General features: G+C 35.3%; 1 long non-coding RNA gene across 1 annotated transcript; it reads right to left on the bottom strand.

Annotated features, from left to right (window-relative positions):
• Positions 1-4,326: 4,326 nt before the first annotated feature.
• LOC145675471 (uncharacterized) lies at positions 4,327-15,101 on the bottom strand. Its single transcript, XR_014129127.1, has 3 exons — positions 14,849-15,101; positions 5,637-5,782; positions 4,327-4,678 (listed from the first exon to the last, which is right to left on the bottom strand). It is a non-coding gene; the product is annotated as an uncharacterized LOC145675471 (long non-coding RNA).
• Positions 15,102-17,998: the final 2,897 nt, after the last annotated feature.

Genomic DNA, 17,998 nt, shown 5'->3' with positions numbered 1-17,998 from the left:
GTATAGTTGTGAAACATGGTCGCTTACCTTGAGGGAAGAACATAGACTAAAAGTATTTGAGAACAAGACCCTGAGACGAATATTTGGACCCAAGAGGAACGGGAATGGGGAATGGCGGAAACTTCATAACGAGGAACTACATAATTTATACGATTTACCCAACATTATTTGGGTCGTCAAGTCTAGAAGGCTTAGGTGGGCAGGTCGTGTGGCTAAAATGGAAGAAAGTTGAAACGTTTTCAAAGTCTTGACTTGAGGACCACTCGGAAAACGAGCATTAGGAGTACCAAGCCGCAGATGGGAGGACAATATTAAGATGGATCTCGCAGAGATAGGAATACAAAGTAGAAACTGGATCCAACTGACTAACGATAGAAGTCAGTGTAGAGCTTTTGTGAACGCGCCGTTGAACCTACGGGTTCCATAGACTATAGAGTTAGTTAGTTTTCTAAGGTTGTAGTTATATGTAAATAATATTTGGTTTTCGTCAGGGCTTTCATTCTGCAGGAGAGGGGGATAATAATACCTGGAGAATATTTTCTGCTATCAAGGTATTGCAGGTGATTGCATTTCTTCCATTGTAACTTGGTAAAGCTAGTTTCATTATATGTAAGGATTAACATAGCCTGAAAAGCTTAAATTTCCATGACTAGTTTTCTCTGTACCCATGCTACTCATTTTTCGGTCTGCGGTACACTGTGTTCCGAAATTTTCGACGAATCAGAAGATAAGTGTACCAAAGATATATATAATGTATGTGTGCTTATTTGAGACATGGATCTACAGTTTAATGTGGGATAACAACTAAATGAGCTCCCAGCGGAAATCGAACCATGGTCTCTCGCGCTCAAGGCGTATGTGCTAACCATACAGACGCGAGGAAATTCATATAAGCACACACACACACACACACACACATATATATATATATATATATATATATATATATATATATATATATATATATATATATATATATATATATATATTGTTGAGTTAATATTGAGTTTAACGTTCCTTTTAGGAGCGGGGCATGGACCTACTGATCAGTGTTCTAGGGATGCGCACGAAACGAGTCGAGACAGGAATTTCCTGACAAAATTCGAGTCGAGACACGGCTCTTCCAATAGAAAAATATGTTTTTCGAGTCGAGACATCACTTTTACAGAATATTTTCGAGACGAGACAGCCATAAATCTTGTCTCGTGCGCATCCCTACAGTGTTCGTTGTTTGAGTGAAATTTTCCTAATCTAGGGAAATTTCATAGGTAAATTTAACAAAAGGGGAAATTTTCGATAAAACGTGAAAAATCCAGGGAAATTCTCAAATATCAATTTTTAAATTTTTCTTTGTTCTTCAGAAGTAGACCAATACAATAGATATAGATTTTGTGTGCTGAAAGTAGCATAATTTGTAACCATTGTTGGCTGAATGGGGGAGTCATGGTTTCACAGTGGTAGAGCGCCTATCTCTGGTTCGTGGGGTCCCTTTTTACATCCTCAGCCAAGTAAGCTTGTTGTAAACAAAAACGTATCCGTGGGTTGTCTCGGGGTACCCTCGTTTTGTTTTACTTTCTCATTCCACCAATTCTTCTACTAACTTTCACTTGCTTTAATCCTCGTCTCTCTCAGCCTAAAGGCATAATCGTGGGACGTTAAACCGAATGATTTCATTTCATTTTGTTGGCTTGGTGTATTTCGGTGTATATTTTTTTTAAAACTGCGTGAAAAATACACGAAAAAATAGAAGCAAAAAGCAAATGAATAAAACAAATGCGGTAAGTAGTTCCTTTAATATAGCTAAATTAATCTTACTACATAACTTCTGTCATAGGTATTGGACACTCAAAAACCAGGGAAAATTCATAAGAAAAGGAAAATTTTTGTCACACGAGGGAAATTTTCTTAAAGAAACCTACTGATTAACGTGGAATCCTAACTAAATGGGCTCCCGCTAGGAATCGAACTCGGCCTTAGTAGCACACTTACGTCATAACAACGTCAAATGTTGGTCATGAAATTACATCAGGCAAAGAAATATAACGTCATTTGTTATGCTAAATAATGATAACAAAAATGACGACGTTAAGATACATGTGGATGTTTTTTACACTTAATTCTATTACATGTAGTTTGCAGCACCAGGGAGTAAGTATTTCAACTTCAGTCAGTGATACCAGTTGACGGGAAATTTCCCGTAAAACGTAAAATTCTGAGCACTGACGGGAATGCGGATATTTTTTTAAATAGGCTGAAAATGGGGAAATTCTTGCATTTTCAACTTTTCTAGGCGTACAACAACCTAGCCTGCAACATTGAGCTTTCTTGATAAAAGCAGGGATAAAAGTGCGGGAATGCGGGTTGACGCCGTCCCCCCACCTCGAAAATATATATACGGCGTCCCCTCAATTCCTAAAAAAATTACAATGGGCAAAGATAGGCAGGGGGAACGGCGTGACGTCATGCCCCCACACAGCAATGAAATATTTTCAAAACGTTTCTAAAACGTGCCATCATTTTCCTTCAGAAATGTATCCTACTTCCCATAAGGAAATATATTCCATATGTTGTTGAAAACATTTTCCAAATAATACTGTAAACATTCTCTGAATATACTCAAAAACGTTTTAGAAATATTTTATACGCCGTTAGAGAAGTTTTCCAAAAAATATTTCCTGTACGATTTCCAAACATTACTGAAAATGTATTTGAAACGTTTTATACAATGTTAACGGAATGGTTTTTAAAATGTTTCTCATGGAATATTTTTAAATTATTTATCAGTAACACAGACAATATTTTCCTACATATGCCAAAATATATTTAGTGAATATTTTTTGTACATCTCAGAAAATATTTAGAGAATAGTTTCTGTGTATGACAAAATATTTAGGGAATATTTTCTGTACATGACAAAATATTTGGGGAATATTTTCTGTACATGATAAAACCCGAAGCCCATAGGCCAACTCGGTTACTATTGCAGATACGGAAACAAGGTAAGATATAGAAGGAAATTTTTATAATGCAGCAAGTTTTGTATTTATATTAGTATACCGCCCAATAGTAACGAGAAGTACAACGCTGCCACTGTTGGATAACACTGAATGAAAGAAAGTGTGGTTTGAAATTATTTGGACCAAAGGGAACGGAAAGACACAATGAAAAATATAGTGCAAGACCCAATTTCGCTTCCTTCGTTTCTGCCCCCCCCCAACACCGTGGTTGCTACGCCACTGGCGTAGATATTGCATTTGCATGTTTATCCTTCACTGTGTGTCCTTTCAATTCTTCTCGGTGTAGCTAATTTTAAACCACACATTCTTTTATTCGTGTAGCCCAACATGATGTATGGTAATGCATTTTCTTTATTGAGCGGTATACTAGTACAAAAACAAAAGTGTTGCTGGAATTTAAAAATGTCCTTACATATCTTACCTTGTTTTCATATCTGCAATAGTAACCGAGTTGGCCTATGGGCTCCGGCCTTTTGCGTCACTCTCTCTATATATAATGGCTTCTTGCTGGGAACAAATAACGGGTCGAAAACAAGGCGGCCAAACTGTGACATAGCAACTGGAAGAAAACATAATATTCTTCTATCCAATTTTACCTGCTTAGACGCCTTTGACTCACTCTGTCTTCATGACGAGAAACCATTGCGGCCCACAGACTCAGACAAAAAAAAATTAAAAATTAATAATAATAATCAGTGCAAATTGTAACTACATAATGTTAGCTTGTTCTCATAATTTTAAGCATTATTTTTACTCAAAGTCTTATTTACACAAATGGATTCTGGGTGTTCCACTGGTGCTACTAGTATGTGGCCACGCCGTGCATATATGTTAGGGTGTCTTATGTGACTTACGAGATTCAAACTGGATATCAGTGTGTTCACAATCGTCGCCTGCCAGTTTTGAAAGCGGCTGTATTGGATCCATTTAAAAAAAACGAAAAGGATTGACGTTTAGACATCCAATTCAAGAAACAATTGTTGGAAATCCTTTTTCTATCTTAAAAATAATAAATCCAATATAGCCGCTTTGAAAACTGGCACGCGATGATTGTGAATACTAATTTGCAGTCTGAACCTCGCAATATGACATAAGACACCCCAACATACATACACGGCGTGGCCACATACGAGTAGTAGCAGTGGAACACCCAGAAACATTCTGTGCATAAATAAGATTTTGAGGGAAAAAATTAAAATTATGAGAGCAAGCTAACATTATGTAGTTATAATTTACACTGTCCACTATAATAAATATACATATATATCGGTTAGTAGTTAAATAAAAATATAAATGTACACTATTCTGGCTTTATTTATTTTATTCTCTTCAGCAGAATATTCATGCTGCTCGTATTATTTGTTTCTATACATTAAGAACCATCTTCTCAAATATCAGAAATTCACATTTTAACTTGATAAACTTGTTCTAGAAAATTATGTCACTGACACGCTAATACTTATTTGCTTCTGTATAATCTCACTTTTGATTACCACAACTAACTCTAATTTCGACGCTGCGAATTGTCAGATGAAGTTCTGTGGAACTGCAGCTGAATTCTTAACTGATTTTCTTGTTCGTCTCTGCATGGCATGTTGAAGCTAAATCCCAATAATCTACGCGATCTCATCGTTAGTTACGTTTCTCTCGTGTTGCAGTTTCTGAAAATAAAAATAATAGGCAGTGTTTAATAACATAATAACAGCAGGGCATGATTAGAGATCAATTATTACATCTTAAACTTACAAAAATATTTAAAATGTTTGTGTAGGACCTACAGCAGCTTGTGAAGACAATAATATGTTACAAACATAACATCCTGAAGAAAATGTAAAGGGCAAGGAAGACAACAGCTAATACTGAAAGTGACATACCTCAGACTGTAGCTTAAATACGGACGTTGTAACATGTTGAAGCGGTCGCACTTTTATTTTTAAAAAGTATAGCATCTTATAAATATTAAATCTATTATTAAAAATAATAATTTGAAAATATGTGGCAGCATTTGAGTTGATGAAGAACTAGCGTCTCATTCCGAAGGCTCCGATCTCAAATCTGGGCCCGATCATTCTTTTTCCCTCAGTCGCACCAGATGAATGCCGAGATGGTTACTAAGGCTTTGATGACCGCTACCTTGCTCGATTTCTTTCCCACGGAGCAGGCCATGCATATTACTTTGCCTTGTACAATGTGCGAATTAATCGTGAAATGCTCAAGAAAACTACCAACATGACAGAACAATTCAGTAAAAGGATGAACTATATTTGATACATATTCAACTCTCTCTTCTACGGACACTTAAATGTAACGTGTCACTTGAGGACAGGAAAATTGCACATTTTGCTAAAATAAGGATTTCCAAAGCCTTTTAAATGTTATAACAGCGGTTGCAGTATATGCTTTTGGGAAATAAAGTTTACAGGAAGATGAGTCTGAGAAGTATTCATGGCACAATAGTAAGTATTTAAAGCGAAGAAAATAAAAAGGGCACCAAAATGTTTTCCTTTACTTTTTTTTTACAATATTTTAAACATAGTGTATCCCTCTTCAAATGACAACTTCTATATTTTTTTTCCACTCTGAAAATGAGATTAAAGAACAGTAGGGAGAGTTTCTTACCTATTATTGCGTTGGTGATTAACGAGGAAAGCTCTTTCCTTTTGCAACGTGCCAACTAAATTGCTCAGCTATTGCACTTGTCTTTTTCATGATGTTTCTTGTGATGGCTTCTAAGCTGTGACCTCCCAGTTTTTCATTTCTTAGACCTGTAATGAAATACACATTAAGCACTCAACTAATAGTAATGGAAATTTAGAGCATACAATTGATGCCCTTAAACAAATTACATTGATTTTAGACGACAGTGTCACAGAGTCAGTAGCAATTGGCGCATCCTCAAAAATTAATATTTGCACTGACGTTTTATTTTTCCAATAAAAGAAAAGTTGCATACTAATTTTCAAGCAGTTGTACAGGGTTGGCAAAAACCATGGTTTTTAATGAAAAAAACAGTTTTTTTGTTTAAATAATTTACTCTATGTATTTGTATTAAATATGGACAGAAATTAATTTGTTTCGTCTTGGTGTTATTATGCTGAAAGGGAATCCAAACCGCTTCTCGGCTTACATCCAAGAGAAATTGTCCATTTCGACACGAAACCGGGACTAATTGGTCAGAAGTGAGATTGTCGACTCACTCACGAAGGACTCCTGATAAAAATACGTTATACTGATCTTTACATAGGCCTAGTTGTTCAAATAATTGTCAAGAGTCATTTCAGAAGGACAAAAAGATAAGTAGTTACAGAAGTAAAAACATTACAGAATTACATCTAAATCGTGAAACTTCCGCCTTAGCCATTGGGAAAATCCTATTATTAGTTTAAATGTATTTGTATGTAAAATTTTAAGGTCAACGTATCATATTAAATGACAAATTTGTTATGTAGATAACATTCAACAAAATTAAAACAAAGTCGAATCCAAGCTGACGTTGGAAGCTACGTAGGCAGTTGATACATTTTGCCAATTTCTATCAATATATTTAAGCAACCTTGGCTTCTTTATAAAACAACAGGCATTCAGGCAAGTAGAAATATACAATTTGGTTTCGTTTCGTATGTTTAGGCTTATCCTTATGAAATATCAAAGTTATCACGGAGAAGACTTTCGCTTAAAGGGACACCTCGAATCGCTACTTGGTTTACACTTGAAAGATGGGTTGTGGTTCGACCGAGAATTGAACACGGGACCCCTTCATTAAAAGGTGAGAAGTAGATAAACGTAATGCAGATGGTGTGATATGTGGAGACGTCACCATGAAGTTCAAACGATTTAAAGCGTTCTTTTTTCTTTTTTGGTTTAAACCTGTTGTTTTTTTTTAAAAAAAAAAACAGCTGTTTAAACCAGCCAACCCTGCCGTTGTAAATTAGAAATTGATGAAAGCAACGTATCTATAAAAAATAGCAGGAAGACGAGGAATAATTTAACAGTTTCAGAATATACACGCTGGTTGTAAAGTCAATACCTATTTTTAATCTAGATTATCCTAGAAACTAGCATCAGCTTAGCTGGCGTGTGATACTGTTAACATTTTAGAAGTTGTGGAAAATGCGGGTGCATAGGTTGAAATGTAACTTAATAACCAAATGGTGCACTCTAATAATGTATTCGATCAAAATAAAACTGTGATAGTTTGTTTAGTTTTAGAAATATTCATTGTTACAAATAAGAACTGACTTTACACCCACGCTGTATTCAGGGAGTAGTAATGCAGAAAACAAACTATTCGCGAACATGGATGAGAGATACTTTCCAGCATGCATTGTTTAACAAGTCACGCATTTCCAAATTACTTCCAAAGCAAAGCCTACACGAAGTTGTTCTATCAGAATTCATAAATATCAAATTCTGCGGAGAATTGTAGGCACTATAACGTCAGCAACCTATATTAATACACTAGTTTAGCATTGTTCACAGATTGAAAATATTATGTATAACTCAAGAAGCAGGTACTTGTACATGGAAATTAAGATGAAATGAAACATTTAGTTTAACGTCCCACGTTTATGCATCCAGGGTGAGAAGACGCTGATGATGAGAAATGAATGAAATAGTGGAATAAAGTAAGTGGGAGGAAACGGGACAGCCCCGAGAAAACACATGCACACGGTTTGTCTACCACAAACCCCGCTTGGCGCTAGCTGGGATCGAACCAAGGACCCCATGCAGCAAAGATGAACTACGTACTTTCTAAACGTTTCAACTAGTTCTAAACGTACTCGCTTCACTGTCAGACCAACAATTGAGCCTCTTTCACTCTAATATACGGAATTTTCAAAAACTTTCGGACACGTGTCTACTAACTTTTACCACCAATCTCCCTTAGCCTTATAGACATAATCGTGGGACGTTAAACTGAAAGATTTCATTTTCATTTCATTTCATAATTTTTACCACCTCCATTCTCCCTCCATCGCCGTCAGCACCCTACTTCTTCCCTTCTAGGACATATATTTAAATAAGTAAGCTTAATTATTTATCTAATTATTTTAAATTAGAAGTTCATGTTTCTAACCTTCAAACCAAAACTTTTTTTCCTTTGCCCCTCTTTTCTTCAAATTTTTACTAAAATATCAAAAATCAGTGAAACATGTACAAATTATTTTGAATGAGCAGCTTACATACAAAGCATCAAGTTTCTAAGCTTAAGGGATTCGGAGATGTGGCCATCTTATTAAAATGCTTTTCACCCCTTTCCGCGTATCCGCCCTATTTCTTCCATTCTAAGTTGTGTCAAAATAATAATAATAATAATTAAAAACTGAAATACGTGTAAATAATTGATTATACTAATTGCAAGCCCATCCCCTGTTTTTCATTTTCCCCTCTTATCTTCCCATTTTTACTAAAATATCAAAAAACCCTTAAAAACGTATCAAATTATTTTAAATGAGAAGTCCAAATAAAACTTCAAGCATCTAAGCCTAAGACATTCAGAGATATAGCCACTTTATTAAAGTACTTCCCGCCCCTTTCACGTAGAATTTCCAAAAAATCTTCCTTAGTGGTACCATACGTCACAAATCCTATGTACTGTCGAAATTTTAAGTTTTTCAATTAATCGGCTTGTCTTGTGCGAGGATCAGTCAGTCGTCACTCAGACCTTTAAATTTTAGGTGCTGGATTACTTTCGGCGCACCACATTTTGGAAGATATGCAGGTAAAATTCAAAACTATACATGAAAAGACACATTTAAAAAATACATTTCTGCAGGCGATAGAATTAAATTCAAAGTAATATACATGTGTTTTAGGTTTATAAGTGAAGCTTTACAAGTGTAAAATAATTACAAATGCTTTACAATGGATAAAATACGTAAGTGTATAGGAAAGACAACTGTATAAGATACTATTTTCCACCGGCGCCGTATTCCTACACATTGTACAGAAGCTGTATTTTATATTTACAAGAGAAGCACTACTAGTATGGCTTTTAGTTGGTTTTTATTCTTGGCACTGTAGTTCTTCTCGAACGTATTTTAAACCTGTATTTAAATTTCTTGAAATCTTATCTCTTCCATGTTTATATATATATGAACTTCTAAAATTTGTAAAAAAGATATATAGATAGGTATAACAAGCAATTTCTGGTTGAACTCAGATATTCATATGCATAATACAAGACAAGCGACGGATTTTAATGTAGTCTTCACGTTTAAAAGTGCATAAGAGTAGTACATTTGCTATGGCAGTGAAGATTTATAACAAGCTTCCTTCCACTTTAAAAAACAAAACATCCGGCTTCAATAAAGCAATCAAGTACTAACTATTCGAGCACTGCTTCTATTCTGTAGCAGAATATCTCGCAAATCTATAACCACTTATATTAAAAATGTCTGTAGTAAATAAGGATTAAAGTGTATATATATTTTTGCATATGTATAATGTAATGCTTTATTAACTGTTATATTGTTTTATATCGTTGTATGTAAATTAGAATAATGAAAAATTGTACCTCTTTTACTTAAATTGACGCTATTTTACTATTGGATGTAGATTTAAATGTATAAATATGTACACATTCAATGTTCTTGTGACGTGTCCAACTCATACGTTCACGTTGTGAAAAATTTGTATGAAAACGTGTGAAAATAAATACAATACAATCAGGGTTTGAAAAACCCTTACTTTTTTGAAAAAGCCCAACACACCTAGGGTTTTTCGGGTATTTTCGGGTTTAATTGAGTTTTTTTTAAATATTCCAATGCCGTTAGGGTAAAAGTGTTAGAATGTGATTTATATTTCAAGATTATGATTGTCACAACTTGCAACAATTTTATATTCACTGCTGTTTTGAAAAATGACTTTAATTTTGAAATTTTACGTTGGATCGCCGCCAAAATATATACAGTTAATTTAGAGTGTCTTGTGCTTCTACTCTGAAAATTTCAACTTGAAAAACTGAATATTGCGGCGTGGATATCCGCGATTTTGAAATTTTAGGTTGGTATGCCGCCAAAATCTGAACATGAAATTTAGTTTGTCTCGCACTTGTACCCTGAAAATTTAAACTTAAAGACGGAAAGTGGTACCCTGCTGTACGTGTGGTACAGGCAGACGAACGAACAAATATAGAACGAATCAGCCTAATACCCTCACTGACATTCGCCAAATATGAACACCAAACATATTAATTGAAAACAAATATATTAATTTAATTTAGAACAAATCAATCTATAATTCATGTTTTATAAAATAAATGTTTCAAAATGTCTTAAATAAAATTAAATATTTTCTAGCGTAAAATAAATGGTTCTATTGTTGAAGTTCACTTCCGATACTTTGTGCGTTCAATTACGGGAATTTCCCGAGCATTGTTGCAAGACCGTTCTCCCAGACAATTAATTTAAAACAATTAACATATATGCAGTGTGTTTCAAAACAACACCGACACCGCTTTGGGAGGTGATACCTGACACCAACGTAAGACACAAAGTATAGATCAACCTAGGTGAACAAATGCTTCCTTTCGGAGTTATAAGCTGCCGAAAACGAACAAAAGGTAGTTGGCCAGTACTCCAAATAATATGCCAGTAGCAAGGCTAACTCTATAAAAATTGTTGCGTGAGTACCGCAGGATTCTGAAACGTGTATTTTTGGAGAGTGCACATCTCAGTTTTTAAGTGAAGTCTCGACATGACTACGGTAGGTCCCATAATTTTGGCGCTATAGATCTTTAAAGTTCATCTTTATATATTTTCGGCAGCCTACACGTCCGAAAGGAAGCAATTGTGCACCCAGGTTGGTCTATACTTTTTGTCTTATCTTGGTATCAGGAATCATCTCAAAAACGTTGTCGGTGTTGTTTTGAAACACCCTGTATAATTCAACTTCATAAAGTAAATGTTTCAATATCTCTTAAATGAAACTAAATATCTTACAGCGTAAAATAAACAGTTTTATTAGGGACGCGGTGGCTCAGTGATAGAGCGTTCACCTCCGGTGCTTAGGGTCCCTGGTTCGATTCCAGCTCGCGCCGTGTCGACTTCTTGGTGGATAAACACCGTGCTCATGAGATTTCTCGGGTTCATCCGTTTCCTCCCACTTGGTTCATTCCACCATTTCATTCATTTCTCATAATCACGGTCTCCTTTAGCCTAACAGGCATAACCGTGGGACGTAAAACTGAAAGATTTCATTTCATTTTTTTCAAATAGTTTTATTGTTGAAGTATTCTGTTCCGATGCTTTGTGCGTTTAATTGCGGGAATTTCCCGAGCACTTCTTTCGCGACGAAGGTTTATTATTATTTTCCGAAAATGCAAGCTTTCTTTACTGTACATCGAAACTTCCACTAGTACGAAGTTTGAATGCAGCACTTGAAATAGTAAGCGTTACGCACTCTTCGAAACTCCGAGCATTAAGATTCTTAAATTTGACACGAATTTTTACGCTATTGCTGGTGTTGATTCTACAGAAAGCTTATTTGAAAAGTAGCAACAAATAACTAAACTGTTGCTGGAAAACAAACTCTACTGAAGAATACCAGTGTTAACATCAAAGTTTATAAAAAATAATACTAATAGTTTTATTAATATACTACATATTTACTAGTACTACCAGCACCTATGGCCCTAAACCCATCAGATGTATGAGGGATAATGTCCATCGGCGTCGACGAGTAAGCGAGCACACTATTCACGGAAAGTATTTTCTAAAATATAAAATTGCATATTTTACTTCAAATAGGATATAAGCACATTCCATACATTAATTTGTTCTATAATTATCTCAACCTAAGGTACGGCTTTTTAAAATGCATTCAGTGCATTCAGAACTTTATAAAGGCCTTACTTTGGATGTTGTATACCTTAACGTGAAAGCACCTAATTTACCCAAGGAAAGTCCAAAATCTGATACGAATCACTTCCAATGTGATCACCTTAATTTCACCAATAATATACTAACGAAAATCTCAAAAATCCAGGTGGGTCCAACCCGAAAAAACCCGGTGGTTTTTTCCAGGCTGGGCCCACTTGGGCAAACCCTGAAAACAATACAATACTAGAATAATTGTAATTTTCCGGCAAATCTAGTCTGATGGCCCCCTTGAATTTTATATATGCTTGGTTAAATATTTACATTCACTTGCCGCAAATCATTTAAGAGACAATAATAAAGTTAGCGAAAGAATTATAATTTTTCAACAAATATTTAGAGCGGCACGCCAATAGTAAACCTGCACACAGAATTAGGCAATACTAGAGCAGGCTGTTTTACCAAATTTTGACGCATTTCTTGCATCTTCCGGTTTTTTTTGCAGAACATGCACTAAATGAAAAATCCATAAGTTTAACGTCCCACGATTATGCCGCTTAGGCTAAAAGAAGACGGTGATAATGAGTGAAATGAAGAAAGTGGGGGGAAACGGGAGAACCCCGAGAAAGCCCACGAGCACGATGCTTGTTCACCACAAAGTCGACACGGCGCGAGCTGGCATCGAACCAGGGACTCCAAGCACCGGAGGTGAACGCTCTACCACTAAGCAACCGCGCCCCCTATGCACTAAATGAGGAGCTCTAAAAGAAAAAGCGAAACAACTTGTGCTAGGTGGCCAGTAAAAAACAAGAACGCTATTTCACTGAGTCAGGGCAGAAGCACAGCAAGGGCCCGAGCGACAGCGTAGGGAGCAGGCACGTCAGCGACAGAGGGGTAGTCATTTACAATATTTGTAATTATTCTTATCTTCAAAAACACTTAATTTCGATGCTTTAAAAAATACCTTTCACAGCTAATACACGTGTGTTACACCCCCTTTCATTCTCACCTTTACGACTGAAAATAGTGTATGTAGAGCTATTGCCTCTGTTCTGAATTTTTCTTTGTGAATACATCTTTTCCACACTTTGCGCAGTTGATTTTACGCGCTTCACCATACCATGACTCTGCAGAAACTTTATAATCCTCTCTATTACACAATTCTAAAAAAACAAATCACATTACGGCCATCGCAGATGTTCACAACTGACGTATGAACCGGAAATTCGCGCCGCTTACTTCTACTCTATTTGCATTCAAAATCCATTTCAATAAGCTGTGCAATGACAGAAATAACTTACATTCACACTCTTATTCCTTCACGAAAAATATTTCACATTTTACCTATAAATTTTGTTCTCGGTGTAAACGTCTGCTCGAGTGAACCCCACAATCATTATAACCCAGTGGTGTATTTAAGGGGGGCTTCCGGGTTTAAGACCATTGAAATTGTACTTACGAACGATATTAAAGTAAATAAATCATCTTGCAGAATTTTCTCATCTCCATTAACAAAGTTAGCCAAGCGCCTGACCCCTAAAAAAATCGTGAATACGTCATTAAAATGGTAATATACGCGCCATTATCCCGTCATCAAAATAGAAGAGTACGTGCCTGCTCCCTTCGGAAGCACCCCCTTGGGCCCCCACCTTCACCCTCCATGACTCGGTTAGATGGCATTCGTGTTTTTAGTAGCCCCCTAACAGAGATTGATTTCTATTTTTTGTACTGTACTTCTTATCCACACATCAGGACTCAGTATAAATACGCAAATCGTAAAAGAATTGTAACTTTTCGACAATTAATTCTGACGGTCCCCTTGAATTTTATCTATGCCAAGTGAAAAATTTATACTTCGCTTGGCGAAAACTATTGAATACACAAGAAAGAAAGTGGTGAAAGAATTATATCTCACTAAGTATTTCGAGCAGTGTTTCTTCCAGACCTGTTATGTGAGGGCAGTGCCCCCGCCGTCCCAGAGCATCCAAAACAATACGTTTATAATAATAACTAGAATAGTATTAGCAATGCACCCGGAACATTACTTCTGAAAGAAACACGCCAGAAGTAAAACTACACGCAGAATTATTATAACCTGTCATTAAAATGGTAATATACACCTGGTAACTCTTTACTTTGGGCAAGGCAGTAACATTATAAAGTACAAATATCCGAGCGAGCGTTAGCGAGTGAAGGCGGGTTAGAGCCCCGGGGGTGCACGTTGTTTTCTGTCTTTCCTTCTTGGGAACTGTAACTAAGTGCAGGAACAGGTTCCGATGAATTGGTTATTGCCACTGCCTTGCCTAAAGTACACTTCCCCACATCTTTTCCCTTTGGAAAGCATCCACTCGCTCCTGCTGTCCTCCACCTTCGACCTGCACTGATTTAGATAGTATTGGTGCGGGAAGGTTCTAGAACACAGGTCCCCATATAGGTTAATAGATTTCTTTTCTGTACCAAAGTAAAATATTTAATTCACATAGTATAGCCGAGAGAGCGTTAGCAAGTGAAAGCGGGTTAGAGCCCCGCAGGGCACGTTGATTTCCGTCTACATTACAGATAAATGGGAAGAGAGACCTGCGTTAAGAGCCCTGCCTATTGGTGCTTTTTAGTGGCCACGTAGTACAGGCTGATTTGTATTTTTTGCACTGTAGTTTTTACGTTATACATCCGGCCCCGTATATATATATACGCAAATCATAAAATAATAACTGTAATTTTTCGAAAATTACTTCTGACACTCCCTTTGAATTTCATCTATGCCATGTGACTTATTTCAAATCGCCTATCGAAAATCACTTAGGAGACAATAAAAAGAAAATTATAAAAATAATCCATTTTTCAGCAATTATTTCGAATGGTGAGCCAAAAGAAACCTGCACGATATTTTCTGTATAAACATAAAAAGTAGAAATCTAGTCTCCCACGACCTTTATTGATTTGTAAACATAAATTTGTTATAACTTTTACAGACAATAAAGCTAAATTATTTTATGTAATCGTTCTACTTACCGACTTTTCTTGTAAGTTCTTGTTGTCACAACTTCACAGAGACAGATTCTTCTTCTTCTGTGGTTGCAACTTGCCTTAGCGAAGATCGCTCTCCCGGCAATTATAGACTTTATGATCAAAACAAAAAGATGAGGAATTGAGATGAATCTTTAGAGATGCTTATAAGATGCTAAATAACGTAGATCTTTGTAAATAAAGATAATAGGCAGTAAGAACAGGTGGGGATAAGGTGACAGAGACAGATCAACATTCAAATTCAACATATCGCGCCAGGAATGCTGGTACTTTTGATAAACAAATGACGGTTGATGTTGCGATGCTATTATGCAATCTCAAATAAATGGCTTGTCACACAAGATATTATACATTTCAAATTTTTAACAAATATATTTATTTGATGCTGCTAATGATTGGTAATAATGCTACTACAATACTCTTGTGAGAGAATTTATTCAACATTCGATAAAATATTCTGGAAATAATTCTAAAATATTACATGAAAATATTTCATTTAAGTTACAGGACAAGGTAACAAAAACATTTCCATACAAAATTAATAGGCGTTTTAAAAATATTTCTCATATTACGAACGAATTTATTTTTAAAATATTCGAAATATTTTAAAAATTATATTTCATATGTTTTCTTGTAAGAATAGAAAAGGTTGCATATGACATGTTGGAAAACATTTTATTGTGTTCACAGGCCTATTCTGTTTTCTTTATCATGTAGACCCTATGTAAAACATTTTTAGTGTTACTTCGAAAACATTTTCTCTCTCAACTAGGGGTAAAAAGTGCGGGGGGACGCCGCCCCCACCTGAAAAAAATATGTACGGCGTCTCCCCAGTTCGTAAAGATAGTCAGGGGCAACGGCGTGACGTCATCCGCTACCTACCGTCCCCCCACCTTTTCAGATCCACTTTTACCACTGCTCTCAACATTGAAAACATATTACATTACATTCAACACAATATTTCTATTACAATTTGTGAAAGTTTTCCTTACGTTATTTTCCTACTAACGTTCTAAAAATGCACATCCTGTCAGTGGCGTATTTACGATTTTGTTTCGTGGAGGGAATTTTTGCTAACTTTATTCCTGGAAATGTGAAAATTGTGCAGGATATTTCATTTACGTTAATATAGTAAAACAAATTTCGGTGGGGCTTAAGCCCGGAAAGCTTATTTAACGCCACTGCTTCCTGTACTTCATTAAATGTTCTCCAAACACATTTTAAAAAATATTTCCGGCAAATATTTGGGATACTTCTCAGGTCTAACAAGGAATGTGTTTTCTCCAGTAACGGAAGAGTATATTTTGGAAACAATGTAAAAATGTTTCTATAATAGACCTATATCAGAAAATGTTGTTCACTAAAGACACAAAATATTTTCCAAAACAGAATGGAAAACATTTTTCTATTCATTTTTAATGTTTCTTTTTATCTGTTTTAAAGTTTTATATTCAAAATTTGATAAAATATTCTGGAAATAATACTAAAATATCATACGAAAATATTTCATTTAAGTTATAGGAGAAGATTACCAAAATATTTTTGTAAAAATTAAGTAAACCTTTTTAAAACATTACTAAAAAATATTTCTTATATTATGAAATAATTTATTTTTAAAATATTCTAAATGTTTTTATAATATATATTTAATACGTTTTCTCGTAAAAATAGAAAATGTTGCAAATAACGTATTAGAAAACATTTTTTAAATATGTGGAGTATATTTCGTTTCATTGTTTTCCGTATCACATATGGAAAACATTTTTAGAATCATTTCAAAAATATTTCCCTTCTCAACAGTGAAAACATATTAAATAAGATCCAAAACAATATTTCTAATACATTTTGTGAATATTTTCCTGGATTTACTTTCCGCCAAGCATTTTCAAAATGTACTCCCGGTAATTTCTGAAATGTTTTACAAACATTTTTGGGAAAATATTTTCGGGAAATGTTCGGAATGCATTGGGGGAACCAGGATGGAAATCTCCAGAGAAGGAAAACCTTTTGGAAACAAAGGAAAATATTTTCTTTTGATTGAGGAAATATTCCTTGGTGTGTAGGCCGCTACCGTCCCCCCACCTTTTCAGATCCACTTTTACCCTTGGGTAAAAGCAGAGCTAAAAGTGAGAGAGAACGCAGGTGGATGTCGTCTCTTCACTTCCAGAAAATATCTGTGGCATCACACGCTTCTAAAAATTACAATGGGAAATGATAGGTACAGGAGACGGCTTTACGTAATGTGACCCCCTACCTTCTGAGATCTACTTTATCCCTGGGTAGAAGTGAACATTACAAACACACAAAAGACTTGAAACATCAAGCTAATGTAAACTATTGGAAAATACCCTACTTTTCGCTGCATTTTTAAACATTTTAAATATTTATTTATTTATTTTTGTGTCAAGGAACATGCGGTGTGCAAGCAACACCAGAATCGTGTTAAGGCTAATACAATTTAATTAAGTGTTGCTTTGCTGAACATAACATCCCTTCCAAAACACAAAAAACACCATATTGTTCGTAAAAATGGTGTACATTCTATTTTATTTATTTATTTATTTTTTTTTAATTTTGGCCTGCTATAGATATTGTAAATTATATCTACTGAAGTTGACGGTAAATATTGTATGTAATCGGGAAATTTATGGTTTGGGACGGGAATTTCACTGTTACAAAAGTGGCATCACTGAATTCAGAGCGAGTTTTTAAAACAAATGAATGTCGTAGTGGTGGTGGGGTGAACTTCAAAGTATAGGTTTGTGTGGTGTTATATATATGTAAATACAAGTATATTTTTGAGCTGAGGTTTGTGACTGGAGAGAACTGACTAACTAAATACGAAAATAAAGAAGACATCAAAGGTAAGATCCACTGTTTTTGTTGACAATTGGGTAATATGGCTTTTTGGAACCAAAAGTAGGTTAAAAGAACATTGTTTACAGGAGAAATGAGTTCGTGCTTTGGAAGGGTATTGATGTGTGAAAAATTTGTGAAGTGCTGCATACAATAGAAACGCAATGCTGAGGTGTTCCGAAATAATAATAATAAAAATGTTGTTTAATGACAATAAATATTCTACTACTACTATTAAACTGTCATCCACACGCAAACAATTGAAAGTAAGTGACGTTG

The sequence above is a fragment of the Thermobia domestica genome, chromosome 18 (assembly GCF_964235325.1).
Source record: "Thermobia domestica chromosome 18, izTheDome1.hap1.1, whole genome shotgun sequence".
NCBI classification, from domain to species: Eukaryota; Metazoa; Arthropoda; class Insecta; order Zygentoma; family Lepismatidae; genus Thermobia; species Thermobia domestica.
Note: the sequence above shows the minus strand (reverse complement) of the source record. Positions and strands in the feature narration are given on the sequence as shown.